Source organism: Puma concolor, chromosome E4, assembly GCF_028749965.1.
Source record: "Puma concolor isolate L17-30 chromosome E4, mPumCon1.1.hap2, whole genome shotgun sequence".
NCBI lineage: Eukaryota > Metazoa > Chordata > Mammalia > Carnivora > Felidae > Puma > Puma concolor.
In genome coordinates, this window is record NC_141683.1 from 29609430 (window position 1) to 29624468 (window position 15039).

Genomic DNA, 15039 nt, shown 5'->3' on the forward strand with positions numbered 1-15039 from the left:
GTGCATGGCACGTGCCAATACACATAAAAACCTGGTAGAAAACCAGATGGCGAATTGGCATTGCTGATGTCTGGATTATACCCCCACACCCACTTCAGTCTTTGAATGAACATACCTTCCATTTCCCCATCATACTACACATTCAGGGAAAGGAACCGTGAGCCGGTGACGCTCACAATGATGCCAAGGCATTAGCAAGAAGGAGTTCTCCAGTTCCCCATGATCCCTGGCGATGCCAGGACAAACAGCACATGTGGCCAGCGGCTCCAGGCCAGATGTGAGACACTTCTGACCCCTGCTGGCGGGTTTCTCTCTGCAGCAACCAGGGAAAGCCCCGGGGAGAATGGAGTATTGGAAAAAGCTTGCAATCTGTCTGGGAGGGGTAGGGAGAAATACCCCAGGGCAGAATCTCTCCTCATCTGGAGCTCCTCTGATGAAACCAAGAAATTAGAGTAAAACCCAGACTGAGTTTCTGGGAGGAGTGAGACAGACTAGTGTGTCCCTTCAGCCCCTGTGGCTTGGAACAACTCCCTGCTGCAGATCCCTGAGAACCTAAATTCGGAAACCATTAGCAACACTCCATTAGCCAAATTCAACCACTCAACGGGGGGGGGTGGGAAGGAAAATAGAAAAGAAAAACCTCTCCCTCTCTCTCTTTCTTATTCCAGTGCAGAGCCTTCCTGAACTTTTAGCTTAATTTATTGTGAGTCTGACATTCCCCCACTTAGACCTGGGGCTAACAGTGTGATAATCATGGCTTTAATGTCTTTCTTTCCATGGAAAGAGCTTAGTATTACGCTCTTTGGAAAACCACTGCTAAGAAAGCTGACATCTAGGATATTTGCATCTGTGGTTAAGTTATTTTAGGAATCAGTTTGGACACCCTAGAGACAAAATCCAAGTCTTCCAGAATCTTTACTGGAATAGTCACAGGAGCCAAAGGAGCACCAGCACGCTGAGAATTCCAACAGAATTAGTATGGCAGCCCCAGGGAGAACTGAAGTCACTCATTCCCAAACCCCTTCCTCTACCCTGCACCCCCGTCCAGCAACAGGCCCAGTGCTGTCCTTCACTTCATAGGGTGCGTGTACTCCTTGTCTCTCCAACACCAATCATTGTCAGACCTCCACTCTGAACACAGTGCCCAAACCGCTCCAGCAAAGGCAATCATCGGCTTCAAAAGCTAAGTCTAATGGGTGTTTTCCAGTTCTCATGTTACTTGACCTCTATAGCACCTGACATCTTAACAACTCATTCTTTCTTTCCTTCTTTCTTTCTTTCTTTCTTTCTTTCTTTCTTTCTTTCTTTCTTTCTTTCTTTCTTTTCTTTCTTTCTTTCTGTCTTTAAATTTTTATTTTGAAATATTTTAGACATAATAGATGTATGGAAAATAGTTTAACAAACATTCCTGTTGTAGTCGAGTTTCCCTAGAGAAACAGTACCAATAGGATATTCATTCATTCATTCATTCATTCATTCATTCATTCATTCTAAGGAACTGGCTCAGGCACTTATGGAGGCTGACAAGTCCTAAGATCTGCAAAGCGGGTTGGTAAGCTGGAGACCCAGGAGAGCCAATGGTTTACTTCCAATCTAAGTTTGAAAGCCTGAGACCCAGGTGAGCTGATGGTATACTAGTCCAAAGGCCAGTAGGCTTGAGACCCAGGAAGAAACTGATGTCCTGGTTCAAAGGCAATCGGGAAGGAGGAATGTTCTTTTATTCTAGGGAGGGTCAACTGATTGGATGAGGCCCACCTACATTAGGAAAGGCAATTTGATTTACTGAAGTCTACTGATTTAAATGTTAATCTCCTCCCAAAACACCCTCACAGAAACACCCAGAATAATATTGGCCATATACCTGGGCACCCCACGGTCCAGTCAAGTTGACATATAAAATTTAACCATTCCATCCATAAATACCATACAGTTTAAGAAAGAAAGCAGTACAAATATAATTTCAGCTCCTCCTCTATGGTATTTCTCTCTCCCCACAGAGGAAATACTATTCTGAACTTGCTGTTAATCATTTCTGTGCATATCTTTACACTTTTACCACCTCAAACACTATGTGTGCTTTGCATATTTTGATTATATGAATGGAGTCATATTGCGCACATTCTTCCACAACTTTCCTTTTGACACAACATTACATCGTAAGGTTCATCTACGTTAATTCATATAGCTTTAATTTATTCATTTCCACTGCTGTGTAATTTTCCATTGTGCCACTATACTACAACTTAGCAATTCTCTTATTTCCAGCTTTTTGCCACTATAGCACAGTTGTATTGCTACAGAAATTCTTCTACACATCTTATCGTGCACATTTGTGTTTCTTCAGGAATCTACCCACATGGTTGACGGTCTGGATGTCTTTAAGTTTACCACATTTATGGTAACACTTGGATGGTTAGATTTTGGTTTTTTTTTTTTTTTTTTTTTGGACAACCAGAGAAATGCAAGATTGTAGGTCATTGTGATTTGATTTGATTTGATTTTTTAAATTTAATTTAATTTAATTTTGAGAGAGAGAGAGAGAGAGAGCCAACAGGGGAGGGGCAGAGGGAGAGGGAGAGAAAGAATCTTAATGACACAGGAATCAGGCCCACAACCCTGGGAACATAACCTGAGCTGAAATGAAGAGATGGAGGTTTAACCACTTAATGACTGAGCCACCCAGATGCCCTGCTCATTATGATTTTAATTTGCATTTCACCATTCATAAGATTGAGTACTTTTTCATATGTTTATTGGTCGTTAAGATTGCCTTCTATTCCCATCTCCTAATCTTTTTTCAACTATATTGTTCATCTTTTTTCCTTGATTTATAATTACTCTTTACATATTGTGGCTAACAATCCCACTTCAGTTATATGCTTTTCATTTATCCTTTTCAAATTTGTGGCTTCTCTCTTTCACTACCTTTTCAATAGCTCTATTGAGATAGAATTTACATATCATAAAATCCACACAGTGTAAGTGTACAGTTCAATGATTTTTAGTAAATTTAAAGAATTGTGTAACTATCACCAGTCTCATTTTAGAACATTTCCAACACCCCAAAGCAATCCTCCTATGAACCCGTTTGTAGTCAGTCCTAGTTCTTACTCGAACCACAAGCAACCACTAATGTACCTTCTGTCTCCACAGACTTGCCTTTTCTAGACATTAAACGGTATCATATAATATGTGGTCTTTTGCATCTTGTCCCTTTTCACCTAGAATGTTTTTAAAGTTCACTCATATTTTATTTTTTTGAATGTTTATTTTTGAGAGGGGTGAGGGGCAGAGAGAGGGAGACAGAGGAGCAGAAGCAGGCCCCATGCTGTCAGCACAGAGCCCGATGTGGGGCTCGAACTCATGAACCTTGAGATCATGACTTTCGCCGAAGTCAGACACTCAACCAACTGAGCCACCCAGGTGCCCCCAAGTTCATTCATATTTTAGTATATATAAGTAGCTCATTTCTTTTTATTGTTGAATAGTACTTCATTGTATGAATATAGCACATTTTGTTTATTTATCAGTGAATGGTATTCTCTCTGATGAAAAACAGCTTTCATATTTTTCATTGCTCCCACTGGTGCAATGAATTATTTTTGCCCTGCTGTGGTTGTTTTTAAGATTTTTCTCTTTATCTTTGTTTTTTGGCAATTTGATGTGCCGAGTATGGTTTTCTTTGTATTTATCCTGCTTGTGCTTAGTTACACATCTTGGACTTGTGGATTTGTATTTTTTCATCAAAATCTCATACGCTATTTTGCGGCGCCTGCGTGGCTCAGTTGGTTAAGCCTCTGAATCTTAATTTTGGCTCTTGATCTCATGGTTCATGGGAAGGAGCCCACTTGGGATTCCCTCTCTCTCTGCCCCTCCCCTGCTCAAGCACACATGCACGCACTTGCTCTCTCTCTGCAAATAAATAAACTTTAAAAAAATTCATTCACTATTTCTTTTAAGTATTTTGTTCTACCCACTGTTTCTTTCCTCTCCTTAGAGAACTCCAATCATATATATATTAGACAACTTGCTATTGTCCTACAGCTTGTGAATGCTCTCTTAATGATTTCCAAACATTTTTTTCTTTTTTTTTTGCTTTAATTTGGGTATTTCAATTGGCCTTTATTCAAATCACTAATTTTTTTTTTCTGCAGTGTCCAATTTGTTGTTAAGCCCATCTAGTACATTTTTATTTTCAGATACTGTATTTTTTAATTCTACAATTTGCATTTAGCTCTTTCTTGGAATTTCTGTTTCTCTTGAAATACCCTATCACTTCACTCATCCTACCTATTTTTTTCTTTTAAATTCTTCAACACATCGATGATAGTAATTTTAAAGTCATTGTCTGCTAATTCCCATAACTAGGTCAACCGAAGGTCTCTTATGGTTATGGGTCACAGTTTTCTGCTTCTTTATTTTATTCATTTATTTTTAAAAGTTTGTTTATTCATTTTGAGAGAGAGAGAGAGAGAGAGAGAGAGAACAAGTGGGGGAGGGTCAGAGAGAGGAGACAGAATCCCAGGCAGGCCCCATGTGTCAGTATGGAGTCTGACTCTGAACTTGAACTCACGACCTGTGAGATCATGACCTGAGCTGAAATCAAAAGTCAGATGCTTAACCAATTGAGCCACCCAGGCGCCCCTTCTCCTTCTTTATATGTTACATAAAATTTAACTGTTCTCTGTAACTTTTGTATAAAATAGCAGTGGAAACCTAAGTTTGATATTTTTTGTTTTGTTTTGTTCATTTCCCAGGGAGTACAATCTCCTTCCTCTGTTTGGTGGTTAAGGTGCACCAACATTGAGGAGCATTACACCCTCTTGAGGAAGTGATTCTTCTGTCTTTATGAAATGATTCTCTTTATCTCTGATAATATTCTTTTCTCTGAAATCAATTTGTCTGGTATTAATATAGCAACTCTAACTTTATTTGATTAGTGTTAGCATAGTATTTTCTTTCCTATTCTTTTATTAATGTTTTTATATGAATTAAAAAATTTTTTAATGTTTATTTACTTTTGAGAGAGAGAGAGTGTGTGTGAGCAGAGGGCAGAGAGAGGGAGACACAATCTGAAGCAAGCTAAGGCTCTGAGCTGTCAGCACAGAGCCCTATGTGGGGCTTGAACTCACGGACCATGAGATCATGACCTGAGCTAAAGTTGGATGCTTAACCAACTGAGTCACCCAGGAGCCCTTATGTTTTTATGTTTAAAGTTAATTTCTTGTAGATAGCAGATAGTTGAGTCTTACTTTTAAAAAAATCCAATCTTGGAGCTGCCTGGCTGGCTCAGTCAGAGAACATATGACTCTTGATTTGGGGGTCGTCAGTTCAAGCCCCACACCGGATATAGAGATTCCTTCAAAAATAAATGAATAAAATCTTCAGAAAGTCCAATCTGACAATCCCTGCCTTTAAATGAGGTGTTTATACCTTTTAGATTTAATGTGATTATTGATATGGTCAGGTCATGGAATATGCAAAAGCCAAAGTCTCCCTCCCCTTCAGCTCTCAGGGCCCAAACACTGTGTCACTAGAAGCACATTATGAGACATCCAGCAGCTGCTAAGTGAACGAACCCCCTAATTCCCAGACAGCCAAGCCTGAATCTCACCATTCCTGGCTCATCCAGCCTTTAAACCACGTTCGTCCATCTTTTCCTATAAGGCTGGTGGTTGATACAGTGTTCGGAGCATTCGGGCCCTGGTCCCACCAAAGGCCTTGGGCCCTCAAGTTCTGCTGTGGTCCTTGATCTCACTCCCTATTCATCTCAATGTCACCTGCTTTATAACCATAGGGCTGTATTTTATCTCTGACCTAGCTCCTGTTCTGGCATGAAGACTGCTCCCTGCTTCTGTGTCGCACCAAAACTGATAGCTACCATGCTGACGTGTGCACATCTTATCTCTCTGGCTACACTATAGCTTCCTATTAATTGTTACTTACTGGTTCTGGCCCTGCCCACTGCTGCTCTCAAAGACTTCACTTGGACATATCCTCTGGGGATTCCCGGCCACTTCTTGTAGTGACACCAGAACGTTTTTACCCTTCTAAGAATCAGTCTTGATAGAACCTCACATAGTGGGCTCCCTCAATGACCACCACTCCACTGTCTCGGGCAGCTGGAGCTGGCCATCCATCTCAGCCTCCCGCCACCCCCACCTTGAGAGTTCAGTATACATCTCCCCCTTTCTCTGAGTCTCCTTTTCAGAGAAACGCGTTTCATGATTCTTAGTAAAGATGGTAACAGTGAATATTTCCAAAACCTCATGTTTTCTCTTAGCAATGCCCAGGCTGTGAAATTGCCTTCCCTCTTAGAAAAATGCATCTCCTCAGGTGCCGCCAATGCAGGTATCCACCTGGAATGACCATCCTGCTTGTGGCAAACTGTGCTTTCCAAAAAGGGCCGCGATAATGTTTCCTATCCTACCTGCTCCTCCAGAAATCTGCCACTCACACATCAAGAGGAGGGGTCCGCGTCCCCTTTCCTTGAAAATGGGTGGGGTAGGGGCGCCTGGGTGGCGCAGTCGGTTAAGCGTCCGACTTCACCCAGGTCACGATCTCGCGGTCCGTGAGTTCGAGCCCCGCGTCGGGCTCTGGGCTGATGGCTCGGAGCCTGGAGCCTGTTTCCGATTCTGTGTCTCCCTCTCTCTCTGCCCCTCCCCCGTTCATGCTCTGTCTCTCTCTGTCCCCAAAATAAATAAACGTTGGAAAATGTAGGTTTGATCTGGAATAGGGTCCAGAAATCTGCATTTCTCCTATTAAAAAAAAAAAAAAAAAAGAAAATGGGTGGGGCCTTGTGACTGTCTCAACTGGAAGAGTATGGGGGAAGTTCTGCTATGTGCCTTCGGAGGCTAGGTTACAGAAGGCAAGGCAACTTCCTCCCGGTTCCCTCTGGGGATGCTTGCCCTTATGCAGTTGCCATGCTGTGAGAGAGTCCTGACCTCATGGATTGCCTACAGGCAGGGCTTCTGTAGGCTAACTGTAACAAGACAAGATACATCTGTTGCCAGCCATGTGAAGAAGGAAGTCTCCATGATGACTCTGGCCAGCTATCATCAGATTGTAATCACACGAGAGATCCGAAGCAAGAGCTATGTGACTGAGCTCAGTAAAACCCAGAACCATGAGAGGTAAAAATAACTGTTGTTGCTTTAAGCTACTCAGTTTGGGGTGATTTGTTACCCAGCAATAGATAACTGGAACACCTTCCATCTTTACATGTCAAGGGCCTAGCCACCCTTTATGGCCAAGTTCACTACCATATGTTCAGCTCCTGTAAAGCCTTCCTGACTGCTGCAGTGGAGTCTTCCTGTCCTGAGCTCCCAATGCTCTTGGCCTGTGCAGTCTCCCATACCACACGCAGGTGCACACTTCGTCTCACCTCTTCCTGTAAAGTCCTGATTCATATACTCCTGGCACCTTGGCCAGCACTGGTGCTTACATCCTCTGGATGGGTGATGGGGAAATGCATCTTGGAGAGTGAACGTTTGCCAATGGAGAGAAGTGTCCTGAGTTGCAAAATAGCTTCCTCTACCTGCAAAGGCTTTTTTCTCTGACTAGCGTCTCAGGATATTTTTGGTTTCTCTACTAGGAAGCTGAGATGTCTTGAGTGAGAGGCAGAAGAATTTAAGTATCAGGCGATGTTGGTGAGAAAAGGATTGTTGGGGGTTTTCTTTTAACTTCTTGTGAGTAGGCTCCATGACAAATGTGGGGCTTGAACTCACCACCCTGAGATCAAGGGTCACAGCCTCTAGGGACTGAGCCAGCCAGGCACCCCCAGGTTGGAGGTTTTCTTAAGGTTACAGAATAAAGGGCCACTTAGGTTACAAAGACCCCTGATAAGTGTCTTTCACAAATTCACCAGCAGATGGCAGCCTTGCTCCTGGTTCTTACCTTCCAAACTATGAAGTGAATTTACTTGGTGCATGCATTCATAAAATATTAAAAGCATTTGCTCCATGTAAGGCACTGAGTGAGCTAAAAAGGAGAATAAGCTACAATACCTTCCCTCTGAGAACTTCTTGTCTAGTAAACTCTGTGTCTCTTGAGCTTGTCCTTGTTTTTAAAGTGTATTTATTTATTTTGAGGGGGCTGGTGGGAGGGACAGAGAGAGAGAGAAAACCCCAAGCAGACTCCATGCTCTGAGCATGGGGCTCGATGCGGGACTCGGACCCACAAACCTATGAACCATGAGATCCTGACCCTAGCCTAAACCAAGAGTCAGACACCCAGGCAGGCAGGCGCCCCTTGAACTTGTCTTTCGACTGATGACTCCAAAAGTTAGCCAATCCTTTCTTCTGTTTCAGAGTCTAATTTCGTATTGATCCTGATGGAACAGAGCAGTCAAAGGTATTGCCTAAAGTCTGGTTATTTCCAGTCTACTTTACTGTTTTAAATCACTGCTGTCTGGCCAGATAGCCATAGAGAGGGCTGGAGCAGCTGAAGTGGTCCCAGACAGGATAACAGTGAAAACAGGTTTTAAAGAAAGAGGAAAACAAAACTGATTAGGAGCAAAGGACAGCTGGTGATTGGAGCTGAGTCTTTCAGAGAAACTTCTCCGGAGCCTTCAGCCCAGGCCATGGCTGCACTTCTCCCTAGAGCCTGTCAGACTCAGGATAGCAGTAGCCTACACAGGGGCACTGGGAGCCCTCTTTCCCCTTTCCCTCTCAGCCCCTCCTGTTTGTCCCTGCCCGCGCCCCATTTTATAAGTTTTTCAGCCTGTTCCACATTTATTTACTCTTGAGAACCTGACACTGAGCCTCCCCTGAAAAAGTTTCTGAATCACCTTCCAAGCTTCCCTGGAACATTCTTTTTTTTTTTTTTTTTTTAATTTTTAAAAAAATGTCTATTTATTTTTGAGAGACAGAGAACGAGCAGGGCAGGACAGAGAGAGAGGGAGACACAGAATCCGAAGCAAGCTGAGCTGTCCAGCACAGAGCCTGACGTGGGGTTTAAATTCACGAACCAGGAGATCACGACCTGAGCTGAAGTCGGATGCTTAACCCACTGAGCTACCCAGGTGCCCCTCTTTTTTTTTTTTTTTTTTAATGTTTATTTATTTATTTTAAGAGAGAGAGAGTGCAAGTTTGGGAGGGGCAGAGAGAAAATCCCAAGCAGGCCGTGTGCTATCAGTTGCAGAGCCTGAGTAGGGACTCGATCCCACAAACCGTGAGATCACGACCTGAGCCAAAATCAAGAGTCAGATGTTGAACCGACTGAGCCACCCAAGCACCCCATCCCCTGTAACATTCTTTGTGCTTCACAGTGTTAATGTCAGCTTGAAAATCAGAACAAACTTCCTAAGCGGGAGCCCTCTGTAATATCCCCTCTAATCCTTTCCAGATGGATTTCCCTTTTTCTCGCCTCCAAGCACTTTATCTTCATGAAATTCTCTTGCAGACTTTTTGGCCTTTTGCCTTTGGCCATCAGGCTCATTTCTCTTGCAAACCCTGAGAGATTCGAAGGGCTCCTCCTTGGGAAACATGAATACAGAGGCAGAGAGCCCAGGTCAGGACAGCCAGACCTCATTCCACAGCACCCCCTTTTTAAAGTAATCTCTACATCCAAAGTGGGGCTCAAACTCATGATCCCAAGATCAAGAGTTGTGTGCTTGGGGCACCTGGGTGGCTCAATGGGTTAAGTGCCCTACTCTTGATTTCAGCTCAGGTCATGATCTCACGGTTCATGAGTTTGAGCCTCAAGCCAGGCTCTATGCTGACAGGCGGACCCTGCTTGGGATTCTTTCTCCCTCTTTCCCTGCCCTTCCTCTGCTTACTCTCTCTCTCTCTCTCTCTCTCTCAAAAATAAATATTTTTTTTTTAAAAAGCTTAAAAAAAAAAAGAGCTGCATGTTCTACTGACCGAGTCAGCCAGGTGCCCCACCACAGCTCCTTTTTGACTTGCTTTGTCACAGGCTCAGCAGTGTAGAGCCAGATCCAGAAAGATCCAGGGAAATCCAGAACTGCAAAGAGCCTGGGTGCCCCTTACTGGCCCCAGGGGTCCACAGAGGCCTGCCAGGGGCTCCTGGAGTGACACAATGAGAAAGACACACTTCCCGAGAACTCCCCTTTCTCTTAGTGTTCAATAATTTTCAACATTATCTTTGAGAAAACATTTTTTTTAAGTTTATTTATTTATTTTGAGAGAGAGAGCGCGCGAGGGAGAGAGATCCAGCAGGGGAGGGGCAGAGAGAGAGAGGGCCAGTGGATCTGAAGCAGGCTCCACACTGACAATGGAGAGCCTGATGTGGGGCTTGAACCCACAAGCTGTGAGATCATAATCTGAGCCGGAGTCGGATGCTTAACGGACCGAGCCACCCAGGTGCCCCCAACATTATCTTTTTATTAAAACAGAGATTTGTGAAGGAGAATGCAAATTTAAATAAACTTTTATGATAAACTTCAGAGACCTGGGAGTGGGCTGATGTTGCCACTATCCTGAGTTCCTCCAGAGGGACACGGCCACCCCTCTGCTCTCAGGGGAGTCCAGGGGGAACTTCTGAGAGCATGGGGGTAGTCTGCCCTCTCATGTCACAGAGGAAGAAAACAGATCTAGATTATAGCGACAGCCTCTTAGTTGCTGCTAAGTGGTTACCTCACATGCAAAAGAGGGGGTAAAAATAGTCCTTATGGGGGGCACCTGGGAGGCTCGGTCGGTTGAGCATCTGACACTTGAATTCAGCTCAGGTCATGACCCCAGGGTCTTGGGCTGGAGCCTGCATCAGGCTCCGCACTGAGTGTGAAGCCTGCTTAAGATTCTCCCCCTCCCCCTCTGCTCCTTTTCCCCGCTCTTGTGCACACTCTCTTTCTAAAGTAACAATAAAAAAAAATGAATGTTAAAAAAATAGTCCTTACGTCTTCAGTTACCGTGAAGATTAATGGAGACGATGGTGTAAAGTGTCTGACGTGCAGTCCGTGCTCAATAATTAGGTGTGATTATTATTAATGTTCACCTATTTTTGAGAGAGAGAGACAGAGACAGAGACAGAGCATGAGCAGGGGAGGGGCAGAGAGCGAGGGAGACACAGAATTGGAAGCAGCCTCCAGGCTCCGAGCTGTCAGCACAGAGCCCGACGCAGGGCTCGAACTCACAAACCGCGAGATCATGACCTGAGCTGAAGTCAGATGCTTAACTGACCGAGCCACCCAGGCGCCCCTCAGAACTGCATTCCTATCTCACTTGCTCTAAGAAAACTTTCTCGGGGCACGTGGGTGGCTCAGTTGGCTGAGTGCCCAGCTCCTGATTTTGGCTCAGGTCATGACCTCACGGTCGTAGGATTGAGTCCCACGTTGGGTGCATACTGGGCATGGAGCCTGCTTGGGATTCTCCTTCCCTCTCCCTCTGTCCCTGACCCACTAGTGCCCTCTCTCTCTCAAAAAAAAAAAAAAAAAAGGAAGAAAGAAAGAAAGAAAAGAAAAGAAAAAACTTTCTTGCCCCAGTGCCCTTCTTCACAAAAAGAGAATTAAGCATTCATCCTTTGTCTACACACTGTCCTCTACACCCCTTCCCTTGTGCCTCTGAAAGACAAGGGCCCTGATATTAGTTTACCCACGAGATTACGAACGGTTTGAGGTCAGGATCCAAGTAATACTCTTACCCATATTCCCAGCACCTACAGTACATGACCAGCACAGAGTAGGACTTTAATAAATGTCTGCCGGATGGATGGATAGCTGGAAGGGTAAATAGATGGCTGGATGGAGGGATGGATGGACAAATGAGAAATCTGTGGCCCAGCCTGGATCTCTAAGCTCTCCGGGGTGATGGGGAGAGCTAAGCCAACCACATTCCTTCACTGTCAGTCTCTGTCCTACACTCATGTCCTCCCCACCTGGGATCAGTGAGAAAAAGGAATACTTTGTAGCAAGAAGGGAGTGAGATGTGACCTCAGGATGCAGATGAGAGAGGAAGGAGAAGAAGTCGTCAGAGAAAGCAGCAGAGGAGTTTGGAAGTTGGAGAAGCCTCTTGCCTGCCTATATAATGCCCTACTTTCTGTCCGGTAGCCAGCTGTCCAATCCAGAGGCACTGGGGGGTAGAGTGCCTAGTGAGGATACTGAAGAGTTGAGACATTTTTGAGAGTTCAGAGAAGAAATCAAGCCCCACTGTGTGTGCCCAATCTCCTTCTAGAACCCCCAGCAGAGAATCTCTTGGTGATGAACTCTGACTGTATTATCTCTGCAGATTTGGGTGCTACTGGCTGGGCAGAGCCGATCAGGGCACAGTTACATAACTGAGGTCAGCCAGAATGAGTATCTCTGCCCTAACAATTTCAGCACGTGTGATGTCCCAAGTGTCGATGGTGTTTACTGGCCTTTTGTGTGATTTCAACGTTGGGCTTATGCCTGTTTGCATGGTTGGTGACCCCCAGCACACCTTTGATTCACCTCGATCCCAAAGTCCTGCCTGATTCCCTGAGTCTTCTTTACCTGCAAATGAGCTACCCAAGCCCAAGCCCAAATGGTTGGCAACAGGGAGGGTGACAACCAAAAGGTGCGAGGTTCTGCAGAAACAGTAGACGAGGCAGGGCCTTCTTGGCTTCCTTTACCTCCAGCTCTGCCTAAACAGCTCTAAGACATGTGCGCTGACATGGTCTTTGGGTGAACATGCAGGGCGACCATATATCCTGGTTTGCCTGGGACAGTCCTGTTGCCTTCGTGTAATTATGAATATCATCACTATACTGGTCACTGTTAAAAGCATTTCACTTTGGATGACACATGACATAGCCACTCTATTTACGAGGTGCTTTAAAATCCTCTGGAAGAATCCCAAGTGTGCCTGCGGTTACCACTGTCTTTCTCTACAGACACTGCACAGCACAGGCTGGCATGTCATTACTGGAGAAATCCACCAACAGGCCCACGACTCCAGAGAGGACAAATCCAGGCCAAAGAAGGACATGCAGGCGTTTGCCCTTTTGCAAAATCTTGGGCAAGACTCCAAAGCTTCTCTCTCCAGGATCTCGGGAGCTAAAGGGAGAGAGGATAATCCCATGAGACCACCACCTTTGGGCAGCAAGCCCATGGTCCCTGACACTGTAGTTCTGCTATTTAATGTGCCTGCTGATCTCTTGCTTGCTCAGTGCAGGGATGGCCAGGAATTCTCCTGGTTTTTCCTCCTACATCTTGGTTGGGTCAGATGGGGATGGCTCAATCTGCAAGAAACACTGGTTGGGTGCTTGTAGATTTCCCAATCCTGGAGGGCCCTGTTTGTTGTTGTTGTTGTTGTTGTCGTCGTTTTTAATGTTTATTTATTTTTGAGAGAGAGAGAGACAGAGCATGAGTGGGGGAGGGGCAGAGAGAGGGAGACACAGAATCCGAAACAGGCTCCAGGCTCTGAGCTGTCAGCACAAAGCCCGACACGGGGCTCAAACCCATGAACCATGAGATCATGACCTGAGCCGAAGTCAGATGCTTAACCCACTGAGCCACCCAGGTGCCCCGAGGAGGGCCCTGTTTATATGAAGGGGCTGGCCAGGGGAAAAATGTTTCTTCTGGATTATAAGATGCTTGATTTTATTCCTAGATGAGAGTTGATTCAGCCATCCTGGAACTTTAAATGAAGCCTTTGAGGGTCTGAGCCCCTGCCACCAGTCCAGGCTGGCAGCTGCATCTGTAGGTGACTTGGGGTGAAGGGTGACCAGCTGCCTCCAGGACCTGCCCCCGCCCCCATTAACTGCTATGGGCAGAAGGAGGCTGTAGTACTTCCTTCTCAGAGAACACTCTAGAGCCCAAGAGAGCTGTAGAAAGTTACACAGGGTCACACCCACAGAACATACACAATCACAGTGAAATGTATACCCAAGACCTGAGTGTAGTTCATTCGGTCTGCACTCAGTGCAAATAATGTCACCGAGCCCTGGAGAATGGGAGATAGCAACAGCCCTCGGTTTCCCTCTGACTTAGAAATATAGTGAACAAGCTACAAGAAACTGCAAACTAGAAGATCTTGTCTCCTGGAGGCTCTCACTTCTTTGTCACTCTTCCCTTCCTGGGAACATCAGCCTCTTAGATTCTTCCTGTTCCTCCAAACCCAGGTCCACAGGTTCCCAAACAGAGGGCAGTGCTCTGTGCCCCCCTCCCCCCCCCCCCCCCCCCCCCCACGGAGGGCAGGGCTGTGGGGGATGGAACCGGCTTGAGGGCCTAGGGCCCCTGGGGACTTCCTTCTCTGTTCAAGGCATTGGGTTTCTGGGCTATCCCTGAGTCCAAGAAAGAGGTGAAGGCTCTCCTCTGGTGGAGGAGGCAGCTCTGCAGGGAGTGAGCTTCTCTGCCCTGTGCAATGCCTGTAGCAGGCACTCAGGGAGGGCTGGGAACTGGGTGAAGGTGCCATACCCAGTAGTAACTGCTCCAGGGGCGGCTCTGAGTGGCCTGAGCCTGTACCTGTCATCCTGAAGCCTAGAGGCCCAGAGAAAAGTCCCAGAGGAGGCACCCACTTTTCAGAACTGCTGCTTCTGGGGGTGGGGTGGGGTGTTCTCCTTTGGGGAGCCGGGAAGGTGGGAGAAAGCTGAAGGGACAAGAGCCCTTGGACGAAGGAGTTAACAGTTGAATATCTGTCATATGGTGGCCACTGCTGAGGGCTTACGGGTCCTATAGGATCTCATTTTAACCCCCACAACATCCCTGTGGATTATACCCCTTTAACAGATGCAGAGCCTGAGACCCAGAAGGGCTAGGTGTCTAGACCAGGGGCTCAGCCAGTAAGTGGAAGGGGCAAGATCAGAGCTCAGGCCTGTCTTACTCTGGCGCCCCAATGTGTCCCTTACCCCTTGCCACCGGAACATGCGAATGTAAGACTTCCCCTGCCTCTCCTCCATTTACTCGGGGCACAAGTTTACCGGGAGTCTGATCTCTCGGCTCACATCTGCAACCTCTCATCTGGCCGACAGGAAAACCCCTCCGACAGGTCCGGGCACGTGCTCTCAATAGCAGCAGCAACAGCAGCAGCAGAGAGGCGCACAGTGGGTCCGCAGAGGCAGAACTGGCATCTCCTGCCTGCGCCGTCCGGCCGCCCCGGGTCTGGGGCTCGGGCGGGGTGGGGG

The 15039-nt window shown here is 46.1% G+C and overlaps 2 long non-coding RNA genes across 2 annotated transcripts; both read right to left on the reverse strand.

Moving 5' to 3' along the window:
• Positions 1-3191: 3191 nt before the first annotated feature.
• On the reverse strand, positions 3192-8802 carry LOC147572542 (uncharacterized). The gene is made up of 2 exons (XR_015245882.1): positions 6805-8802; positions 3192-6514 (listed from the first exon to the last, which is right to left on the reverse strand). It is a non-coding gene; the product is annotated as an uncharacterized LOC147572542 (long non-coding RNA).
• Positions 8803-8842: 40 nt separating this feature from the next.
• On the reverse strand, positions 8843-15037 carry LOC147572543 (uncharacterized). Its single transcript, XR_015246348.1, has 2 exons — positions 14836-15037; positions 8843-12970 (listed from the first exon to the last, which is right to left on the reverse strand). It is a non-coding gene; the product is annotated as an uncharacterized LOC147572543 (long non-coding RNA).
• Between the last annotated feature and the right edge of the window lie 2 nt (positions 15038-15039).